Source organism: Pistacia vera, unplaced genomic scaffold, assembly GCF_008641045.1.
Source record: "Pistacia vera cultivar Batoury unplaced genomic scaffold, PisVer_v2 Contig686, whole genome shotgun sequence".
NCBI lineage: Eukaryota > Viridiplantae > Streptophyta > Magnoliopsida > Sapindales > Anacardiaceae > Pistacia > Pistacia vera.
In genome coordinates, this window is record NW_022196541.1 from 786,664 (window position 1) to 810,344 (window position 23,681).

The following is a 23,681-nucleotide window of genomic DNA, read 5'->3' on the forward strand; positions in this document are numbered from 1 at the left end:
CTCATCAATTCCAGCAACCCATTAGCTTCCTCCATTTTCCCACCTCACAAAGCCCACTTATTCATAGTGAAGTCACTACATCAGGCTGCAAACCTCTTTGATTCATCAATTCAACAAACCCATTAGCTTCCTCATCTCCCACCTTGCAAAGCCCATTTATCATTGTATTAAAGTCACCACATTAGGCTGCAAGCCTCTTTGAACTCATTAATTCCAGCAACTCATTAGCTTCCTTCGTCTTCCCCTTCTTGCAAAGACCATTTATCATTGTTGTAAGCGAAAAATTAGGCTGCAAACCTCTTTGAATCATCGATTCAAAACCATTAGTTCCTGTCTTCCCCCCTTGCAAACACACTTATCATTGCAGTAAACGTAACACACACAAGGCTGCAAACCACTTTGAATCATCAATTCCCACAACCCATTAGCTTCCTCTATCTTCCCCTCCTTGCAAAGCCCTATATTTAAACTCTTGAAAAACGGAATCCTAGAAAATTTTAACAAAAATGTTTCAGCTTATTCATGTAAAAGAGTTTGAAAATTGTACTCACTACAGTCTAAAATGCTTCTTCTCTTCAATATATATCTCCTAGACTATGCACGACGACTGCCCTTATCAGCTAAAACACCCTGTAGAGCTTCACACCAAAATATATAAGCAAAGCTTTAGTGAAATTGAGATCATATCAATAAATCAACTCTCGGAACAGTATTTAGTAATTGATTAGAACATAAATCACAATGGACTGTAAGAAATAGGAAAAAGATTAAAAAGATAGAAGTTCTAAAATTATATAAAAATTCTATAATAGTCAAAGATACTAAAGTATATTTCTAAACAAGAGAGAAGAATTCTCCTGATGTACAACAAGACTGTAATGAGATTCCGATACTACCTTATAAAACAAAGCGGGAATGAATCCTTGAATACATGATACGTGCAAATTTAAATTCTTGATAATTGAAAACTGAAATACAACTATGCATGAGAAAGGAAAATCATACTTCAATGTCACCAACACTGAATTAATTTGAGTGAAAACAGATTGTGTGAGCTGATATGGGTTGAAACTTCTAAGGCTATGATTGCCATGGGTGCTTCAGAGCCTCAGCTGCAGAAAGGCATGTCCTAAGATTCACTTCAAGCAATGAGCAACGAAGTCAATGAAGCCTTTGTCCCCCATCAGCAATCAGTGAAATAATAAACTCAACGCCACTATTCTTGAACAACTCGGAGACAAGCCTTCCTTTCGCACTATTACGGATACGAAATTAATGGAAAAAGGATTCAATTGTAACTGCTCCTATAAATAGGATTGAGTACGGATCGAACCATAGCACATGCTTTCATAAAACCAAGGATTCTCCCAATCTAAATCAAGCAGGTTTTACATGAAGATTTCTATTCCATACGGTTAGGAGAAGAGTATACTTAAAAAATAGAGAAAGAAGAACCAAGTCAAGATAATATAACAGTATTTGAGAACACACAAGGTTGGACAGTTCCTTAAAAGCAAAAAAACCATTGGATGTTGGAGTTCTAGCTTCATGCTTTTAGAGAACTTTGGTAAACTAGCATTTAAACAAAGAAAAATGTCTATTTCCTAAGGGGCTATCTTAAAATTTTCCCTCACCAAACACCTAGGGTGATATTTGAAAAAAAACTATCAACTGCCATCTTTCCCTCATGGCATTATACTCTCAGAATATTCAGAAACTCATTGCACAAATAAGAGTTAATATAATTAGAGGAGTAGAATTCAGGTGAGCAATAAGAAATTGAAATAAGCTAAAAACTTAAAACATATATAAAGGGTTATATATGTCAAGACTTATGATCAAAGGTTGCAACATATAAGAATACCAAATCAGCCTCTGGGTACTATAAGGTCGAGACTAGATAGCGACTAAGGCTGCAAACCTCTTTGACTCATCAATTCCAACAACCCATTAGCTTCCACACTCTTCCTGCCCTTGCGAAGCCCAAGCCCACTTATCATTGTAGTAAATGCCACCGCATCAGGCTGCAAACTCTCTGACTCATCAATTCCAACAACCATTAGCTTCTCCATCTCCCCTCCTTGCAAAGCCCACTTATCATTGTATTAAAAGTCACAACATTAGGCTGCAAACCTCTTTGATTCATCAATTCGAACAACCCATAGCTTCCTCCATCTTCCCTCCTAGCAAACCATTTATCATGTATTAAAAGTCACCAAATTAGGCTGCAAACCTCTTCATTCATCAATTCAACACACATTAGTCCCATCTTTCCCTCCTCGCAAAGCCCATTAATCATTGAATTAAAAGTCACCACATCAGCTGCAAACCTCTTTGAATCATCAATTCCATCAACCAGTTAGCTTCCTCCATCTTCCCCTCCTTGCAAAACCACTTATATTGTATTATAAGTCAGTAAAGAGTCTGCAAACCTTGATCCACCATCTCATTAAAAATCTCTCAGCCTCCAAATTTCCCATAAAACACCACATTTGGCTTAATTCCTCTACTCTTCATTTCCGAAAACAATTCTTTAGCCATATCTACCAACCCATCTTTGCAAAGACCATTGATAATACTACATAGAAACATATCTGGCCTGACCCCAAACACATCCATTTTCTGAACAACTCCGTAGCCTCTAAACTATTCTCCAAACCAAACCTTTAATCAAAGAATTAAAAGTTACAGCATCTGGGTAAAACCCCACCTCAAAATCCTCCCAAAACAACAAAACCATCAAAAACAATTAATAAAAATATTCAAAGTAATTAAATCTGGCAAAACCCAATTGGACCCAGTCGCTTGTAAAGTAAAATAACGTCTCATAAACTTCTTCTTAGCAAGAGCTCAAACAATCGGTTGAATGATGAAATCGGTGGTTTGGGTTGCATATGAGTCATTAAACAAAAGAATAGCGCGCTTCACCAAGACTGATATACTTATTTACAGTCTTTTAGAAGGAATATACGAGCCTCGCTACAATTTCAACGTTATATACTGAATCTTGTGGTATAGTTGTAGTCACTTTACTGAATTGTGAATAAAGATGAGATTTTGGTTTCAGAAGAAGAAGAACAACGACGAAGAAAGGTTTTGGAGGCCATTTGAGTGCGGCGTGAGGATTATCTAGGGTTCAACAGGCTGGTCATTTGTGGTAAATAATACAATGTCACGGAAATGAGTGTGGGATGAAATGTATTATCTGAAACCTGTAGGGTTTATGTTATTATCCAGAAACCGAGGGCACGTTAAACGAAACAAAATTAGACCTTTCACTCCTCTCTCACTCTCTTTAATGTAATGACACGTATTCGTCTTAACACTTCGGCTCATATTTAATCCATATTTGCATATTATTACAACATTGCCATTCTTCTTTTTTCTTATGTCATTTGCTCATGTTTCAACAATCAACATTCAGTATTGTACATTGGTTCCTTTGGTTGTTCAAACCGTCGATCAAGAAAAAGTTAATAAAATTTTATGATGATTCTATCTCATGTACATCAATATAAATAAGTTTTTTTTCTTTTTTATTGGTTGATTATATATACAACTGAAATAACAAGTTTTTCTTATTCTCCTGGTTTACTAGTATATACTATGACATGGTTTGATTCATAAAGTTGAAACTAACACCCGAGAGGTTCGATGACATCTTTTGATTAGTCAATTGTTTGACAACTATTACAGAAATCTTTTCTTTCTTTAACAGTAATATAGGTCCACAACCCGATCTTACAACCTCTCTCATAACCCTTTATATGCAGTTATAATTAGTCAACTTGCAATATGTAGACATAACCAAACAAGAGGTAAGACAATTGTGTGCTGATAAATTGTGAGCTGTCGGGGATTGTGAGAGAAGGTTGTGAGATTATGTTTTATACCTCATCTTTTAAAGGTTTGCAGGTACGTATGCATGATCTACTCTAATTCATAAAGCCATAAATCTAGTTGCTCCCTGAAGTTTTTTATTTAATCACTTGGATGTCAAATTTGTTAGATATTAATTTTATACCCTTATTTCCAACATCAAATTTTTAAGGTAAACAAAAAGGGGGTTTTTGTAACTAAATTTACATTTTAAACACTTATTTTGTTTTAAGTTTATACACATAATATTTAAAACTATGCATATTTATCCATTATCAACATGCTTGCATAGGTACCACGCAGACAATCCTTAATCAATTTTCAATAAAGTTGATGATTTTTATTATATATCCCATCGACTTATTCCTAACAAGTCAAGCCAAAACCCGAAATTTGCTGAAAATGGACAAACCATGTAATACCGCACAACCTAAAATCAGGCCATGTGATATGAATTGTGATCATAACAAGTACTGTAAAGAGAGAAATGGCACATAAATTTATTTAATATTTTTTTGGTGATCGGACTACCGACCAGCTTGTGTGCTCCTCAACTAATCATTCAGGGCCCTGAAGTTGACAATCGATAAATCCCCTTTGTAGTCACCCCTATTAGGAACACATAATTGCTACCTTATTTGGTTGATAGTTTTGTCTCTCAAGTTCGAGCAAGGTTGTTAATATTGGTGGCTACTAGAACTCTATTCAGCGATAATTTTCAAAATCTCTAAAAAATAGTTGAGATATGCACAATTTGCCGAACGCTCCAATCATTATAAAAAAAAAAAAATCAATATATATGGATCTAAATTCTGAACCTGCAAATGCCATGTTCATCCCCACGTGAAGGGATTAATTATAATTTACTAGTAACTATTTATTTTCTAGAAGATCACAATCAAATAATATAATCTTGAAGCCCACCCACTATTGATCGCCATTTGGACTCCTCGCAGGATGCCACATAGATTTAGGAGTCATTAATATATGATTGCTGTATAGGAAAATTTATGTTAATCCTTTCACATTCACCTAAATATTAATAACAATATATAATGGTATCCAAAGGTCCAAGAAAGTTTGTTTATATGTAAATTGTTTTTTATTAATATAATAGCACACACTAGTCCCAATTCACCTTGTATCGAAATCATGCCAAGAAGTTGTTTATTTTTTATGGTTGTGTTAGTTTACTGTTAATGATTTGTATGGTCTTGATGGGTTTATCTTTAGTTTCCGCTATTGATTTCACATTGGTCTTTGATGGGGTGTCTTTAATTTTTGTAAAGGCATAGATTTATGGTACCCTTACACATTGGTCTTTGAGGGTTGTCTTTAATTTTGTAAAGGCATAGATTTATGGTACCCTTACTGGGTCAGTTATAATGTGAAGATAGTAGCTTATTAACTAGGCATTGTCTTTATAATTTGTTAATTTACGTGTGATGACAACCCTCTCGCTCTTGACAGCAAATATATGGAAGCCTTGATTGGTTCTTTAAGAGAACAGGCCAGTACAAATACAAAGCATGATTCGTGCAGACGACCTGTTGTTGTAAATTAACTATATACATAGTGATGAGAGCCCTCTCACTCTTAGACTGCAAATATATGGAAGCTTGGATTGATTCTTAAAGATTAAGTTATCCAGCCTCCTAAAAGAAACCAACAATACAGTCCCCCTACCAATCAACCAATGCACACGGCCACACATGTAGCTTGTCATCACCACCGTCAAACCCCACATAGAGAAATTTCAACAAAAATGTTGCAGCTATTTCATGTAAAAGAGATTGAAAATTGTACTCACTTTAGTCTAAAATGCTTCTTCTCTTCATATATATCTCCTAGACTATGCACAGCGAGAGCCCTTTCATAATAGCCTGCTTAGATGCTCACACAGTCATATAAGCAAGGCTTCAGAAATTGAGATGTATCATCATAAATCTACTCGGAACAGTATTTAGTAACGATTAGAACATAAATAAGCAATGGACTAGAGAAATAGGAAAAGGATTAAAAAGATAGATGTTCTAAAATTATATAAAAAATTCTAATAAGTCAAAGATACTGAAAGTATATTTCTCAAACAAGAAAGAAGAATTCTCCTGATGTACAACACGACTGTAATGAGATTCCGATACTACCTTATAAAACAAAGCGAGGAACGAATCCTTGAAATACTGATAATTCTTGATAATGGAAAACTTAAATACAACTATGTATGAGAAAGGAGAATCTTACTTCATATGTCACCAACAACATGAATTTAGTTGGAGCGAATACAGATTGTGTGAGCTATTATGGGTTCAAACTTCTAAGGCTATGATTGCCATGGATGCTTCAGAGCCTCAGATGCAGAGAGGCATGTCCAAAGATTCACTTCAAACAAATGAGCAACGAAGTCCCTAGTCCCCCATCAGCAATCAGCGAAATAATAAACTCAACGCCACTATTCTTGAACAACTCGGAGATGAGCCTTCCTTTTGTACTATTACGGATACGAAATTAATGGAAAAAGTGGATTCAATTGTAACTACTCCTAAAATAGGATTGACTAAAGATTCGAACCATAGCACATGCTTCCATAAAACCGTTGGATTCTCCACATCTAAATCAAGCAGGTTTTACATGAAGAAGTTCTACAATAAGGTTAGGAAAAGCAGTAAACATTACACTCTTCCTATAATAACATTTCTAAATTGTACTCACTTCAGCCTGAAAGACTTCTTCTCAATATTATCTCTAGTCTCTTCACGACACCACCATTCCATCAACTAAAACACCCTGCTTAGATGCTTCACACCCGAAATCGTATAAACAAAGCTTCAGTGAAATAGAGATCAAATCCGAAATCAACTCTTGGAACCGTATTTAGCAATAGTTCCAGTGTTGCATTTTTCGTTGATTGATGGATTTCTTGATAAACCTCTTGATTCATCAATTCCAACAACCCATTAGCTTCCTGCATCTTTCCCACCTCGCAAAGCCCACCTATATTGTAGTGAACGCCACCACAGCAGGTTGCAAACTTTGATTCATCAATTCAAACAACCCATTAGCTTCCTCCATCTTCCTCACCTTGCAAAGCCCACTTATCATTGCAGTGCACGCAACCACATCAGGCCGCAAACTCTTTGATTCATCAATTCAAACAACCCATTAGCTTCCTCCATCTCCCCCCCTTGCAAAGCCACTTATCATTGCAGTGAACGCCACCACATCAGGCTGCAAACCTCTTTGATTCATCAATTCAAACAACCCATTAGCTCCTCCATCTTCCCACCTTGCAAACCCACTTATGATTGTAGTGAATGTCACCCACATCAGGTTGCAAACCTCTTTGACTCGTCAATTCATCAAGCCTTAGCTTCCTCCATCTCCCCTCCTTGCAAAGCCCACTTATCATTGTATTAAATGTCACCACATCAGGCTGTAAACCTCTTTGACGATCAATTCCATCAAGCCATTAGCTGCCTCCATCTTCCCCACCTTGCAAAGACCACCTATCATTGTAGTGAACACCACCACATTAGGCTGCAAACCTCTTTGACTCACAACTCAAAAACACATTAGCTTCCTCCATCTTCCCTCCTTGCAAAGCCATTTATCATTGTAGTAAAGTCACGCATCAGGCTGCAAACCTCCTTGACTCATCAATTCGATCACCCCATTAGCTTCCTCCATCTTCCCCTCCTTGCAAGCCACTTATCAGTGTATTATCACACACATCAGGCTGCAAACCTCTTGACTCATCAACTCCAAAAACACATAGCTTCCTCCATCTTCCCCTCCTTGCAAAACCCATTTATCATTGTAGTAAAAGTCACCACATCAGGCTGCAAACCTCTTTGACTCATCAATTCCAAAGCCATTAGCTTTCTCCATCTTCCCTTCCTTGCGAAGCCCATTATATTGTATTAAACGTCGCCACGTCAGGTGCAAACCTGTTGACTAATCAATTCCATCAAGGCATTAGCTTCCTCCATCTTCCCCACTTTGCAAAGCCCACTTATCATTGTATAAACGTCACCACATCAGGCTGCAAACCTCTTTGACTCATCAATTCAGCAACCTATTAGCTTCTTCCATCTTCCCCTCCCTACAAAGCCACTTTATCATTGTATAAATGTCACCACATTAGGCTGCAAACCTCTTTGAATCATCAATTCCATCAACCATTAGCTTCCTCTACCTTACCTGTTGACACAACCCATTAATCAAAGTCAATAAGTAATCACGTTAGGCATAATCCCAACACACGCCATTTTCTTGTACAACCTCTCAGCCTCCGAACTCCTATTCTCCAAACAGAATCCTTTAATCAAAGAAGTCAAAGTCGCAACATTTGGGCTAAAACCCCGCCTAAAAATCCTCCAAAAAACACACAAACCATCACATACTCTACCCACACTACAAAACAATTAATTAAAATATTCAAAGTAATCAAATCCGGCAACAACCCAATTAAACCACCTCTTGTACAACAAAATAACTTCTTCATAAAACTTTTCTTAGACAAGAGCTCCAAACAACTGGTTGAATGAAGAAATCGGTGGTTTCGGTTGCACCTGAGTCATTAAACAAAAGAATGGCGTGCTTCATCAAGAGTGATAGTACCTTCTTTACAATCTTTTTGAAGGAATTTATCAAGCCTCGCTACCTCTTCAACGTTATGTACTGAATATTTTGGTATAGTGTAGTCACTTACATGAATTTGTCAATAAAGATGAGAATTTGGTTTCAGAAGAAGAATAGCACGACGAAGAAAGGTTTTGGAGGCCATTTGAGTAGCGGCGTTTGTGGATTATCTAGGGTTCAAACTGGCTTAGTCGTTTGTAGGTTACATTTAAATAACACAATTCTCCCGGAAATAGAGTGGGATGAAATGTTTATCTGAAACTGTAGGGTTGCATGTAATTATACAGACACTTGAGCTCATTGTATCTTTAATGTAATGACATGGTTCATCTTTACCCTTCATCTTATTTTTAAACCATATTTGCTATTTATTAACAACATTGCCATTTTCCTCTTTTCTTATGCTAGTTGCTCATGTTTTCAACATACAGTATATTGGTTCTTCGGTTGTATCAACTGCAATCAAGTTTATTGATGATTGTATGTACAATAATTATGAATATTTTTTTTTTCCGATTGGTTTACTGTATGTACATTGAATTACAAAGTTTTTTCTTCTCTCCGGTTACTCTTAAATATTTATGACATGGTTTGATTCATAAAGTGTAAATTGGCACCTGAGTTTTGATGTGACATCTTTTGATTAGTCGATTATTTATACAACCATTATAAGGTACAGTATGCTACGCCAATAACTTTTTTCTCACAAACTTCTCTTAAAACCTAATTAGTGGTAGCTGAGTTAGCGTTGTTACGTCAAAATAACTTTAACTAGACCAAAGAAACGGTCGTTCATTCATAAGTAACAACCGTTCTTTATGAAGGAATGATTGTTGCTAACAGAAGGAATTGTCGTTTTTTATGAAGGAACGACTAAATGAATGGTATTCATATAAGGAACATCATTTGTAACTAAATTAGATTTTACACACTTATTTTATTTTAAGTTTAGAAATATAATATTTAAAATTCTGCATATTTGTCCATCAACATGCTTACATAGGTACAGTGCAAACAACCCTTATTCTAAATTCTAACACCAAATTTTTAAGGTAAAACAAAAGAGTGTGTTATTGTAACTAAATTTATATTTTGTCATAAGTTTATACACATAATATTTAAAATTATGCATATTTGTCCATATCAACGTGCTTGCATAGGTACGACGTAGACAACCCTGAAAGTTGAACAGTGTTTTTTAATCAATTTTCAAAAAAATGTATGATTTTATTACATATCTCATCAACTTATCCCCAACAAGTCAAGCCAAAATCCGAAATTTGCTCAAAAATAGACAAACCATGTAATACCCGACACCTAAAATCAGGCCATGTGATATGAATTGTGATCCATGACAAAAATTGTAAAGAGAGAACTGGCACATAAATTTATTTACTATTATGATTATTATATTATTATTATTATATATATTTGGTGATCAGAATGTCCGGGCAACTTGCGCGTCAACTAATCATTAGGCCCCTGAAGTTGATTCGGATAAATCCCCTCAGTGGTCACCCATATTAGCAACAACATAAATTACTACTATTCAGTGATAGTTTTGTCTCTCAAGCAACACATAAATTACTACCTTATTTGGCCGATAGTTTTGTCTCTCGAGTTTGAGTCTCTAAGGTTGTTACACCGGTGGCTACTAGAACTCTTAGTCAGCTGATAATTGTCAAATACCTAAAAAATAGTTGAGATGTGCACAAATTATCGAAACGCTCCAATCATAGAAAAAAAAAAAAAAATCAATATTGATATGGATATAAATTTCGAACACGCAAATGCCATGTTCATCCCACGTGAATGGGATTAATTTAATTTATAATGACCATTTATTTTCTCAAGCATAAATCAAAATAATAATCCCATTAAGTAAAATTTAATACCAATTTACAATCTGTATATCTATATAATCCTGAAGCCCACCCTCTCTATGATCGCCATTTGGAATCCACGTAGGATGCGACATGGAATCTTAGGAGCTCTATTAATATAGATTGCTATGTAGGAGATTCATGTTAGACCCTTCACATTCACTTAAAATTAATAACAATTAAATAGTGGCATCCCAAAAGTCTCAGAAAAATTTGTTTATATGTAATTGCTATTTATTTAGTATAGCACATATTTGGTATCAAATGTCTAATTAAAGCTATATAGATTCATGTTAGTCCTTTCACATTCACCTAAATATTAATAACAATTAAATAGGGCATTCCAAAGGTCTCAAGAGAACTTTATTTGTTGAAATTGTTTTTTTATTAGTAATAATAGCCACATTAGTCCCTTCACATTCACCTTGTGCCAGAATCATGCCAAGAAGTTGTTTACTTTTATGGTTGTGTTTAGTTTTTTTGTATAATGATTTGTATGGTCTGATGGGTTTATCTTTAGTTTTTACTATTGATTTCACAGTGGTCTTTGATGGGTTGTTTTTAATTTTTATAAAGGCATATATTATCACTTTGAGACCAATGGCAGGGACTTGTACCCTTGCAGGGTTAGTATAATATAAAATAATTGCTTATTCAACCAGGCATTGTCTTTATGATTTGATAATTTAGTGTGATTGCTTTATTTGTAGGTATTGGAACCTAGGAAGAGGTTAGTGAAGAAGGATGGATCAATTGGGCTGGAGAAATATTAGCAAAAGGATCGCTGCACAGTGTGTAAGGACGAGAAGGTTGTTCAAGTGAAAAAGGTATTGGAATAAGTAGTTGAGAAGGGTATACAAAATGGACAAAAGATTAACATTCCAGAGGGAAACTGAGAAGTTGTAAGGAATAATCATTTTTAGTTTTTTTTTAGATTCTGTTGATCTTAGAGAAAATTGACTACCAAGGAAAGAAAAATGGAACTTGGAGATTTATGTTATTTTCCTTCCGTTTTTTAAGCAATGTTGATATGCGGTTGAAAGATATGAGGTTTCAGTTCTGCGAAATATGTTTTTGTCATCAATAAATTGAGGAATACGCTCAAGGAAATATATGTGCTAAAAATGTATATTTTTTTTTTCTCAAGTTTCTCAGCCTCCACATAGAGTTGAGAATTAACTTTTTCAGTAATTAATTATTTGATCTGTTTGATTGTCAACTAATTATACGTAATTGCAGGAATTTGTATACATAGGCTCCAATTCAGGTATAATTTGCATATAAGTACTAATGTATTGGTAACATTTTAATGATTTTCTTTTAGTATTGTTAATTAGTGATATGAAATTTCAAGGATTAGTTTGTAAATTTTTATCAATGGAACCTCGTTTTCCCAGTTACGGTTGGTACTTCACATTTGTTCAGGATTTTGTCTATATTGTTCTATTTATCTTCAAGGTTTCACCACTAAAAAGATGAATCCATGGAAGACTAATGTGAAGCTCTCTCCAGTCTTAAGGGGTTCTCATGACTTACCAAAAAGTCTTGGCTTTCTTAACTATGAGCACAACTCATGTTCAAATTGAGAAAGGTAAATGTTTAACTCCATATATTTTTTTAATTTCATGTTAAAAAAAATAACGATTTTCCTTACTAGACGTTTTGATAACTTCAGTTTTTGTTTGATAGTCAAATTGGGTCTCTTATCTATAATGGTGTAAATGATTCAAATTAGCTCGTTGACTCTTGCAATGTGAATCAAGTAAACGGGATCAATTTGGCTATAATTGGAAATTTATTTTGTCATCTCAGGTTTTGCCTGTAATGGTCATCGGAACATTCATCTAGGCCTCAAACGAAAATACCCGATCATGAATATGTATCTGCAATACTTTTAGTTATGGGGTTGATTCTTTTTTTTAGCAGATGCACAAACTTCACCAAATTTCAGAATGATTGGTGATAAAATGTTATTGGTGCTCTAATCATGGATTCGTTTCTTGGTATTTGCAGGAATCAATCTTTACCAGAATCTTGAAACCACCCAATGACTATCTTGTGCTACGATTTTGTGTTGTTTCTTAAATTGAAAATTTGTGACTTTATCTGGATATCATCTTACTTTGTGACTTCTATTAGTTTAAATCTTAATTGTTCTATTTCATTTATTTATTGTTCAATTGGTGACTGTAAAGAAGAGATTTACCATTTTCACAGCTATACAAAACTAGATTTCTCATATTTCCAGCTTCTGTGGTTTAATTTCAGAATTAGATTAATTTGAGCTAGAAAGGCCTGATTTTTAGTCCATAACTCAAGAAATTCAGTTCCAAGTCTTGGAAATATCACAGGTTAGGAGTGTTAAAATCCCATATAACTTGAATTTGATCTTTAAGTTACTATATCATTGGAAGCTAATCATATGTTTGGTTGTGGACAGATATTGTTAGAGTGTAACTGAATTATTGAAGTCCGAGATTTGTGAAATTTGGTTGCTAAAAGCTCTATTTAAAACCCAGACCGGACAACCGGTCCAAGCGGTTTGACCAAAAGCCAGCTTACTGGTTCGGGTTAATATAAAAACTAGGAATGTCATTAAACCTGCTTTAGATACGCAATGGACTAGTGGAACTTAATATTCCTAATCCCTAAAACATTTGCAACACGGTTTCATTCTTCATTTTATTTGAATAAAAAAATCAAATTGTATCTTCCCTTTTCATATTCTATTCTTCTTCACTACTCTAACATACAAGTAAAGAAGAAAAAGTAAGGACAGGGAAGAAGAAGAAAAGAGAGAGAGGAGACAAGAGAAAGAGTAAGGAGAAGATTAGAAGAAGAAAAAGAGGAGATGAAGAGAAAGAGAAGAGGAGAGAAAAATTACAGTAGAGAGACACAAATGTGTTAGAAGAAAAAAAAAGAAAGAAGAAGAGAGACACGAATTGTTAGAAGAAAGATGAAAGTGACGGGGAGTGATGGGGAGAGAGAGAGAAAAAAGAGAAAGAAGAAAGTGATGGGAGAGAAAAAAAGGAGAAAGATGGAAGTGATGGGGAGAGGAAAAAAATAATAATCATAAATCTGCAGGATGCATTTGCTTATTTTAAATTTACAGGGTTTATAGGTAAGTTTTAGGATGTATTTACTAGTTTTCATACTAACAATTAATAGAATTGTTTAAAGATGTGACTGCTCTATATCGTCAGACCAACCGGTTCATTAGGTTGGACCGGTACCTGCGAACCGGCCTTTCGACCGAGTCAACGACCAATCCGGTTTTTAAAACAATGGTTGAAAGATGACAATTGCAAATAACTTACCGAAAGAGAAGAGATCCAGGAGGATCAAGCAATTTTTATTATACAACAAATTTTGTTGGGATGGTGTATAAACTTTAAGAAATTAAGATAATTTTGGTATTACATAACACTAGAGAGAATAGTATAACAATGTTGCAGTTACTTTGATTGAAATCAAGAATTATTGTATTGCCATGACACATTTTCCTTGGTCTCTACACATATGGGTTGGCAGTGGTGACTACAAAACAGGTCTTCTAGATAAACTGACATTTGTACAAAGGAGACATGTATCTAAACGATATCCAAAATCCATGGTTGATAATTGTTTAGGATTGGGGTTAGCCATGCTCAGTTGTATTATAATATTCACGGCTATTTCACCCGAGTACCATGTTCACCAACCTAAACTCAGTACTAATTCAGGCTTCTATTTTAAAAAGAAGAGAAAATGATAGATCGAGATAAAGATTGAATTTATTAGTTAGATTGATTTACATTGTTTTCTGTGTAAAGTAGAAAGTTGTTCATTTGTTTTTGGATAGTTAGTTGATAGATATACAGCTTAAAATTTTTGGTATTGGTAACTTACTACAAAGAGTTAAATGATTTTGTGGTGCAATGCAATATGAGAAGACTTGGCCAGGAACTTCAATTTATTACTATTATTTTCAGAAAGAAAAAAGATAAGAAAGAAGATCAAGAACAAAGAGTTTGTTTTATGTGTTAAATGGTGGAGTACACAATACTAGAACATGTCCAGTATCTTCACACCAACATTAAATATATATTTAAATTTAATATCATTATTTGGTGTGTAATATTTTTATTATTATTCCTTTAATTGTCAATTCAATAAAAAATTAACTTCAATACAAATAATTTAATGTCAGACAACAATTAATAATAATGAAAAAAATTCTATAAACATGCCCACGCATTGCGTGGGCTTTCTATCTAGTTTTTTAATAAATCATAGCGTCTGTCCTTATCACAATCAGTCTAGCTTTCTCTCTCTTCCACCATTGCTTCAAATAAACTACCAGTACAAAAACAGAAAAATCCCACTCTTTTATTTTTTTCTAATTTAAAAAAAAAATTTCGTAGAATTCATCGCTCATCTCAGTGTCCTTTCTTATATAACATTTCATTTTTTTTTTCTTATATGTGAAAATCAATGGATCTCCTCTCAGCGCCAACACCTTCTCTAACAGCTTAAAGGTACATTTTTCTTCTCTTTTCTTTTCAGGTTTCTTCTACTGCATTACATAAACCATTTGTGTGTGACTTGATCAGTTGTTTAAGTAAACTCAGTGGCTCTAGCGATGGGTGAAATATTTAGAATGGACTCTAAAACATTTGTACTCTAGGTGTATTTTATGGTAGTTTTTAACTTTAAGGGTTTTCTTGTTTTTGGATAACTATAGAATGTTTATTTATTTACCGTTTGGATTAAGATCATGTGAGTGATACTAGTTTGCTTCTTACTGAGAAACCCACTTGTGTGTGAACAGTTGTTTAACTGAATTCCGTAGCCTTGGTGTTAGCTGAATGAAATGTGAAATATTTGTACTTTGGGGTGGTTTGTGTATTTTTTAACTTTTAGGGTTTTGTTGGTTTTTGAGACAATTTGAGGCTTTTTCATTTGTGGAGTCTTTTGGATTTTAATCATATGATTTGATGGTGGTTGGATAGTTTATTAACCTCGTCAGTTTCAGAAACAAGAGAAATACTCTTATGATATGTTGTACTTTCAACTTTCTAGGGTGGATTTTGTTATTTTTAAAACTATGGGGATTACATTTAGTTTAATTATTTTCAGATAATACTTGAATTGTAATAACTGCTTCATTCTAGGATACTCATAGAAATATATCAAGTACATATATTTATATTAGCAAAAGCAAATGGGCCCAAAATTTTATTTTAATACATTTAATTTCTTTATACAAAGTAAGGCATCATTAGTAAAAGTTATCAAAAACAGTGGACAGTGTAGCTATTACTCCTCACTTGCCGACGCCCATCCGACCGCGTCCTCACCTAGATCCTGCAAACACAAAGAAAAACAATGGGGTGAGCACAAAATAATGCTTAGTAAGTAAATCCTCTACTTGTCTACCCCCGTAACTCTTTCTCTTAATTCTTCCTTACACTCTTCTCATATATTTATTTTCTCTTTCTATTTCTCTTCCCATAGCTCTTTTCTATCAACTTTCTATTGCATGTCACGGTCCCATCTTACCGGAGGCATAAAGTGGAGATCACAAAGTACCCACCCACTCTTCTGACTTCTATTCATCTCTTCCTCTATTCTTCTCATTTTTTTCTCATTTTTTCTCATTCTTTCTCACTTGAATGTCATGGCCTCATCTTACCGGAAGCACGGCGGGTGGAGTTCACAAAGCACCAACCCACTCTTCGTGACTTCGGGGTGAGTTCACTAAGCACCAACCCATTCTTCATAACTGGGTAGAGTTCACAAAGCACCAACCCGTTCTTAGATTTTTCTCATTCTCTTTACTTATAGAGTAGCCCATTCACAAAGTTCTCTACTCTTTTCAAACTACTTCTCAATGCACAATTAGCAAAGGATGGTTTATGCTTAAAGTTTCTTACTTAATGCACTTACGAAATGCACAAATGCAATATTGCATCAAAACGTCTTCTGTGCAGTCACACTCAGAAGGCATAACTTGAGTTATACATTCGGATTGCTATGATTTTGGTCTCGTTTTAAAGCTTAGAGACAGGGCTACAATTTATGTTTTGGTCTAACCCAGTTCAATCTGTAGATGACCAAAAATCACACAAAAATTCACGGCTGTGACAGGGCAGTTTTTCACTCAGGCATTTCATCAAACAACTAATGTGCATACACAAACTCTACTTTATCTATAACTCACTCCTCTCTTCCACATCCAAAATGAGAGGAAACTCCCTCACATAGCTATAATTTCTGTCATAAAAGAATACTCCCAAAGAAATTACTCAATTCCTCCACTTCATCTCAAACTACATACTCTCATCACATCTTAAAAACACTTCTCCTAATTTACGCATGTCCAACAACTATGACAAGCACACATCTCATCTAATTTCTTAGATAGATAACATATATATACATATTAAAATAAATCTCTACTCATTTACTTTTCTTGAATCTCACACTTGGTTGGATTTACTTACCTTGTAATGGAGAGATTTCACTAACATTTTCCTTTCCTTCGATAGTTGTCTCTTCTCTACACCTTTAAACAATAAAACCCTAAGACTTCAATATTATATATATATATATAAAAGCAAAACTTCACACTAAAGCAAAAATCCTTACCTTAGGGTGCTTTAGATAAGGTTTCTATCCCCACCTACTCAAAAAACTCTCTAAAATTCTTGAATATCTTGAAATATTGAAAAAAAGATTGAGAGAAGTGGCGAGAAGAAGTTGGCGGTGGAGAAGAAAATGAAGGGTTTTCTAGACCAAACCCTTATTAACTCACAATTAACACATGTCTTCCCATTTTGCCCTTGCTCTTTCTTAGAAATTCTATCTATGTCCCTTAGTCAATTACAATAATGCCCTCATTTTAATGCATTCTCTATGAAATTCTATTTTTTTTCACTCCACACTTTCAATTAATTTTGAGTGAAAGACCATTTTACCCCTAATGAAAGTTTAAGGGATTTCTTCATATTTTTCTCAAATAACCTTAATAAAATTCACTAAGGGCCAACCAACCAATATTAACAATATATCAACCCAAATAAAGCAAAACAATAAACATTTATGCATACACCATAACCTAGCAACATACCTCAAGGGGGCGTTACATGAATCTTCTCCAACTTTTAGATGAGTTTTTTGAAGATACTAATCTCTCTAACATTATCTTTATTGGAACTTATAGACAAATTAAGTGAATCTGGTTTCGTATTTGAGAATATATCAATTGAAATGTTTGATAATTCAACTTTGCCAATGCTATTTACTATTAAGACTGAAAAATAAGTGAAAGAATCTTGCCATAACGTTATACAAATCTATTAGTCATCATTTCATAATCTAAACTGTGTTGTATCTTGTGATCTTTTCAGTTTTCTTAAAATTTTATGTGCTTGGATATAATGTTTACCACCTTTGTATAATATTACGCTAACAATCATTAAACTTTTTTACAGTAAGAATTCATCCTCAAATTTAGGACTTTGATAGTTCTAATTACTACACAAACTATTTATGCAAATAAAACAACCCTTAAACACCTTTTTCTTCATTTAGGAAGGTCTATTGTCCTCTCACAAACTAATAGAAAACACAAAATCTTTTTCTAAACCTACACAAATATATTGCATAAACATTACACTCTCTCCTATGTACATTTGCAAATCCCATGAGTAATCCTTCATATAATCAAAATGTTCATCTTGGAAATCCTTAAAACAAAACATACAAAAACAGAAACAAATTATACCTCAAATATTGCAGCAATTAATTTTCCACACAGTTGACTTCAGTTTCAGCTTCTTGTTCTGAAGAGGCCGTGCAAATTTGAATCCATTGTTGATCTCATGTTTCTATCTTCTTCCACAATAGACATGCAAATTTCAACAACAATTTGCAGCATGGTTCATGTGAAAGAGTTTGCAAATGTACTCACTTCAGCCTAAAACGCTTCTTCTCCTCATATATATCTCCTAGTCTCATCACGACGACCGTCATTTCATCAACTAAGACACCTTGCTTAGATGATGACACAAGAAATGTATAAGCAAGCTTCAGTAAATTGAGATCAAATCTTAGAATCAACTCTTGAACAGTAATTAGTTCTAGTGTTGCATTTTTCTTTGATTGATGGATATTCTTGATGAACCTCTTTGACATCAATCAGAACCCATTAGCTTACTCCATTTTCCCCACCTCATAAAGCCCACTTATCATTATAGTGAACGTCACTACATCAGGCTACAAACCTCTTTGATTCATCAATTCAAACAACCCATTAGCTTCCTCCATCTTCCCACCTCGCAAAGCCACTTATCATTATAGAGAATGTCACCACATCAGGCTGAAACCTCTTTGATTCATCAATTCAAACAACCCATTATCTGTCCATCTCCCCACCTTGAAAGCCCATTTATCATTGTATTAAAAGTCACCACATTAGGCTGCAAACCTCTTTGACTCGTTAGTTCCTTAACCCATTAGCGTCCTCCATCTTCCCCTCTTTGCAAAGCCCATTCATCATTGAATAAACGTCACCAATTTCAACCCAAAATTTGCAGCCTAGTTCAAGTAAAAGATTTTCCAAATTGTATTCAATACTCACTTCAGCCAAAATGCTTCTTCGCTTCAAATATATCTCCTAGCCTCTGTCCTTTCATAAACTAAAACACCATGCTTAGATGCTTCGATCGGAATCATATAAGCAAAGCTTCAATGAAATTGAGATCAATCTTTAGAAATCAACTCTTGGAATAGTAATTAGTAATTAGTTCTAGTGTTGCTTTCTTTGATGATGATATTCTTGATAATGTTAAACTTATCAAAACGCATTTACCTTTGGTTGGACAGAAAATTTCAACTTGAGATCTTTGGCACGTCATTATCAAATTATCCTACCATACTGCTTCAAATCTTCATTGGAGAATCCTATAAATTTTAGGCATCAGAACTATTAAACAGGCTCTGAATGCTTGGAACATAAATCAGCAATCGACTTTGAAAAATAAGAAAACGGATTAAAACGGTAAAAGCCCTAAAATTATATAAAAAATTCTACCATATTCCAAGATACTGAAAGTCATACAAGAAAGAAGAATTCTCCTAATGTAAAACAAGATGCGATTAGATTCCTATACTACCTTATCTACAAGCAAGGAACGAATCCTTGAATACATGATATGTGCAAATTATATTCTTGAGATTGAAATTGAAACACAGCTTCGTTGGGAAAGGAAATTATACCTACGAAGTATAGATTCACCACTAAAGAACTTAGTAAACTGAGTATGCCACAGATATATCAACTTGTCAAGACATGCACTGTTGAGAAAAATGATAACAGTATTTGAGCAAAGAAAAATTCGGACAACTTCCATAAAAGCAAAAATAACCATTGGATGTAGGAGTTCTAGCTCATGCTTTGAGAGAACTTTGGTAAAACAGCATTTAAAAAAAGAAAAAAAAGTCTATTTCCTCAATGGCTATCTAAAATTTCCTTCACGGTTTGACACCTAGTGGCAGATATTGCAAAAAGTATCAAGTTCCATCTTTGCCTCATGGTATATACTCCAGAATATCTAAAACTCTTTGCAAAAAGAAGAGTTTAAATAATTAGCATCAGAATTCATGGTGAGCAATAACAAATTGAAATAAGCAAAAAAAACTTAAAAATCATATGAAGGGTTATATATGTCAAGACTTCTGATAGAAGGATGCAATATATAAAGATACCAAATCAGCCTATGGGTCCTTATAAAGGTCGACTAGAAATCAACAAGGCTGCAAACCTCTTTGACTCATCAATTCCAAAACCCATTAGATCCTCCATCTTCCGTCCTTGCAAAGCCCATTTATCATTGAAGTAAAAGACACCACATTAGGCTCCGAACCTCTTTGACTCATCAATTCCAACAACCTATTAGCTTCTTCCATCTTCCACTCCTTGCAAAGCCTACATATCATTGTAGTAAAAGTCACCACATCAGGCTGCACCTCTTTGGATCATCAATTTCAAGATGCATTAGCTTCCTCCATCTTCCCCTTCTTGCAAAGCCATTTATCATTTGTAAATGTCACACATCAGGCTGAAACCTCTCGTGACTCATCAATTCAAACAACCCATTAGCTTCCTAATCTTCCCCTCCTTGCAAAGCCCATTTATCATTGTATTAAAAGTCACACATCAGGGTGCAAACCTCTTTGAATCATCATTCCATCATCCCATTAGCTTCTTCCATCTCTCCCCTCCTTGAAAGCCCATTTATCATTGAATTAAAAGTCAACACATTAGGCTGGAGTCCTCTTTGAATCATCAATTCCACCATCCATTAGCTTCCTCCATCTTTCCCTCCTTACAAAGCCCATTTATCATTGTATTAAAAGTCACAATATTAGGCTGCAACCTCTTTGATTCATCAATTCCAAAACCTATTAGCTTCCTCCATCTTTCCCTCCTTGCAAAGCCAATCTATCATTGAATTAAAAGTCACCACATTAGGCTGCAATGCTTTTTGATTCATCAATTCCATCACCCCATTAGCTTCGTCGATCTCCCCTCTTTGCAAAACCCACTTATCATTGTATTATAATCAGTAAATTAGGCTGCAAACCTTGATCCACCATCTCAAAAGACAAGCTTTTAGCCCCCTCCAAATTTCTCACAAAACAAGAACCGTAATTAGGTGGTACAACAACCACATTTGGCTTAATTCCCACTCTTCATTTCCAAAAAAATATACATTTCGCCTTATCTACCAACCCATCTTTGCAAAGACCATTGATAATACTACCTAGAAAACAAATAAGGCCTGACCCCAAACATAGCCATTTCCTGAACAACTCCTAGCCTCCAAACTCCTATCTCCAAACAAACCTTAATCAAAGAATTAAAAGTCGCAACGTCAGGTGTTAAAACCCCACGTCAAAATCCTCCAAAAAACGGCAAAACCATCACAAATCGACCACATTACAAAAACATTAATCAAAATATTCAAAGTAATTAAATCAGGTAACAACCCGTTGAACCCAATCGTTTGTAAGTAAAATAACATCTTTATAAAACTTCTTCTTAGCAAGAGCTCCAAAAAACCTGTTGAATGATGAAATCGGTGGTTTGGGTTGCATATGAATCATTAAACAAAAGAAATTGCGTGCTTCACCAAGAGTGATGTTCCTTCTTTACAATCTTTTTGAAGGAAATTCTGAAGCTGGGTTGTTTAAGTACTAATCTTGTGGTATAGTTGTAGTCACTTTACCTGCTTTTGTGAATGAGAGGAGAAGAAGAAAAACGACGAATCAAGCTTTTGAGCATATTTCGGTAGCGTCGTTTGTGGATAATCTATCGAGGGTTCACACTGGCTTAAACTTTTGTGTGTTGAGGGTTAAATTATACATCTCACTGGAAATGAGAGTGGATAAAATGTATTTATCAGAAACCTGCAGGGTTCAGATGTAATTATATTTTTGCTGAAAGTATTTAGAGGGTGTATGTTTTTAACATGGAGGATAGCTATTTTTGCAGAATAGTGGATAGATCATATGATTATGATATGTTGCAAACCTGGCTTCAAAGTTTGTTCATGTAGCTACTTGAATTGAATATCTCGAATTACGGCAGAGAGTGTTCAAACTACTCAGAGCGGCTAGCCTTCCCTCGCCTCGCCTGACAGCTTCAGAGATAAATTGTATTAAATGCAATCCAACCTAATTATGGTTAGGTCAAATTCAATATTGAACTCAAATGCCTTTATTCAAAAGGAAAAAAATTCATGATTTCAATGAATAGTATTTTATATATCTATTTATGAACTCTAATCCATATCCAAATTATAATAGGTCTTTTACTCAAATACTTTTAACGAGTTTTCATTCTTTTTTGAAGAAATTTTGAAATAAAAGAGAGTATGGATGATACAATTAATCAGGCTGTGCTATATTTACTACCTAATCTTATAGACTTCCTCTCACAACTTTTACATAATTGCTCGTAATTGGTTTGCTCGCAAATAAGTCCCATTTGCTTGCAATAGATCTCGCCTACCAAATTGAGTTGATCAATTATGAACTACTACATCGGGATTGTGAGAGAAAGTTTGTAAGTAGAGTTGTGAGCCGATCTTATATTAATCAACTTGCTTCTAAAGAATATCTACAGCGTGTTTGTTTTATTATTTTGAGTAGTATTTTTGAAAAATTAAGTTGAGTTATTATTACAAAGATAGGATTCGAATTTGAAAATGTGTTTGATAATATTATTTTTTAATCTCCATATTTCTTAATTTAGTCAAAATCTCCTACAATAAAAGTTTTAAAATTAAGAAAAACACTCTCACCCACCCATTAAATGCTGGCAGTGGTGGCCAACTCTGTCAAGATATGTGGGTGAGTGGATGGTTGTTTTGTCATTTATTATTTTTTATGTTAGGTATGTTTAGTTAATTAATAAACCTAAAGGGTTAAAAAAATTAAATATTTTGAGTTGAATAGAATAAAATTGGATTTTGAGAACTGTAAAATAGCATGCATTTTAAATAGAATACATAGGAATAAGGAAACAAAAAACAACTATGGAGCTCCTTTGTTACGCTTTTTTAATATAATCTATTCTAAATAGTATAGGATATGCTTTAAACATAAGATATGATTATGATATATTGTTAATTAGCACAGACGCATCACGACAAAAGTTATAATTAATAAAAACACCCCCACTCACCGACTGATTTTGGCAACCAGCGGCCACCGCCGGACATTTCAACTTGGAAACTGCGTAAAACAACAGAGAACAGGCCAATACAAATACAAAGATATTCTTTATATAGTAATGAGAGCCCTCTGGCTCTTAGTTGGCAATGTAGGAAGCTTTAATTGATTCTTTAAAGATTAAGTTATCCAGCCTTCTAACAAAAACACCAATACAATCCCCCTAACCAATCAACCAGCTACATGACCACACATGTAGCTTGTCACCACCACCGTCAAACCCCCATAGGAAATTTCAACAAAAATGTTTGCACTCTTTCATGTAACAGAGTTTGAAAATTGTAGACTCCGTTCTAAAATGCTTCTTCTCTTCAATATATATCTCCTAGACTATGCACAGCGACTGCCCTTTCATAAACTAAAACACCCTGCTTAGATGCTTCACACCAAATCATATAGCAAAGCTTCATGAACTAAGATACATCATTATAAATCTACTCTGGAACAACTATTTAGTAATTGATTAGAACATAAAGCAATGGACTATGAGAAATGAGG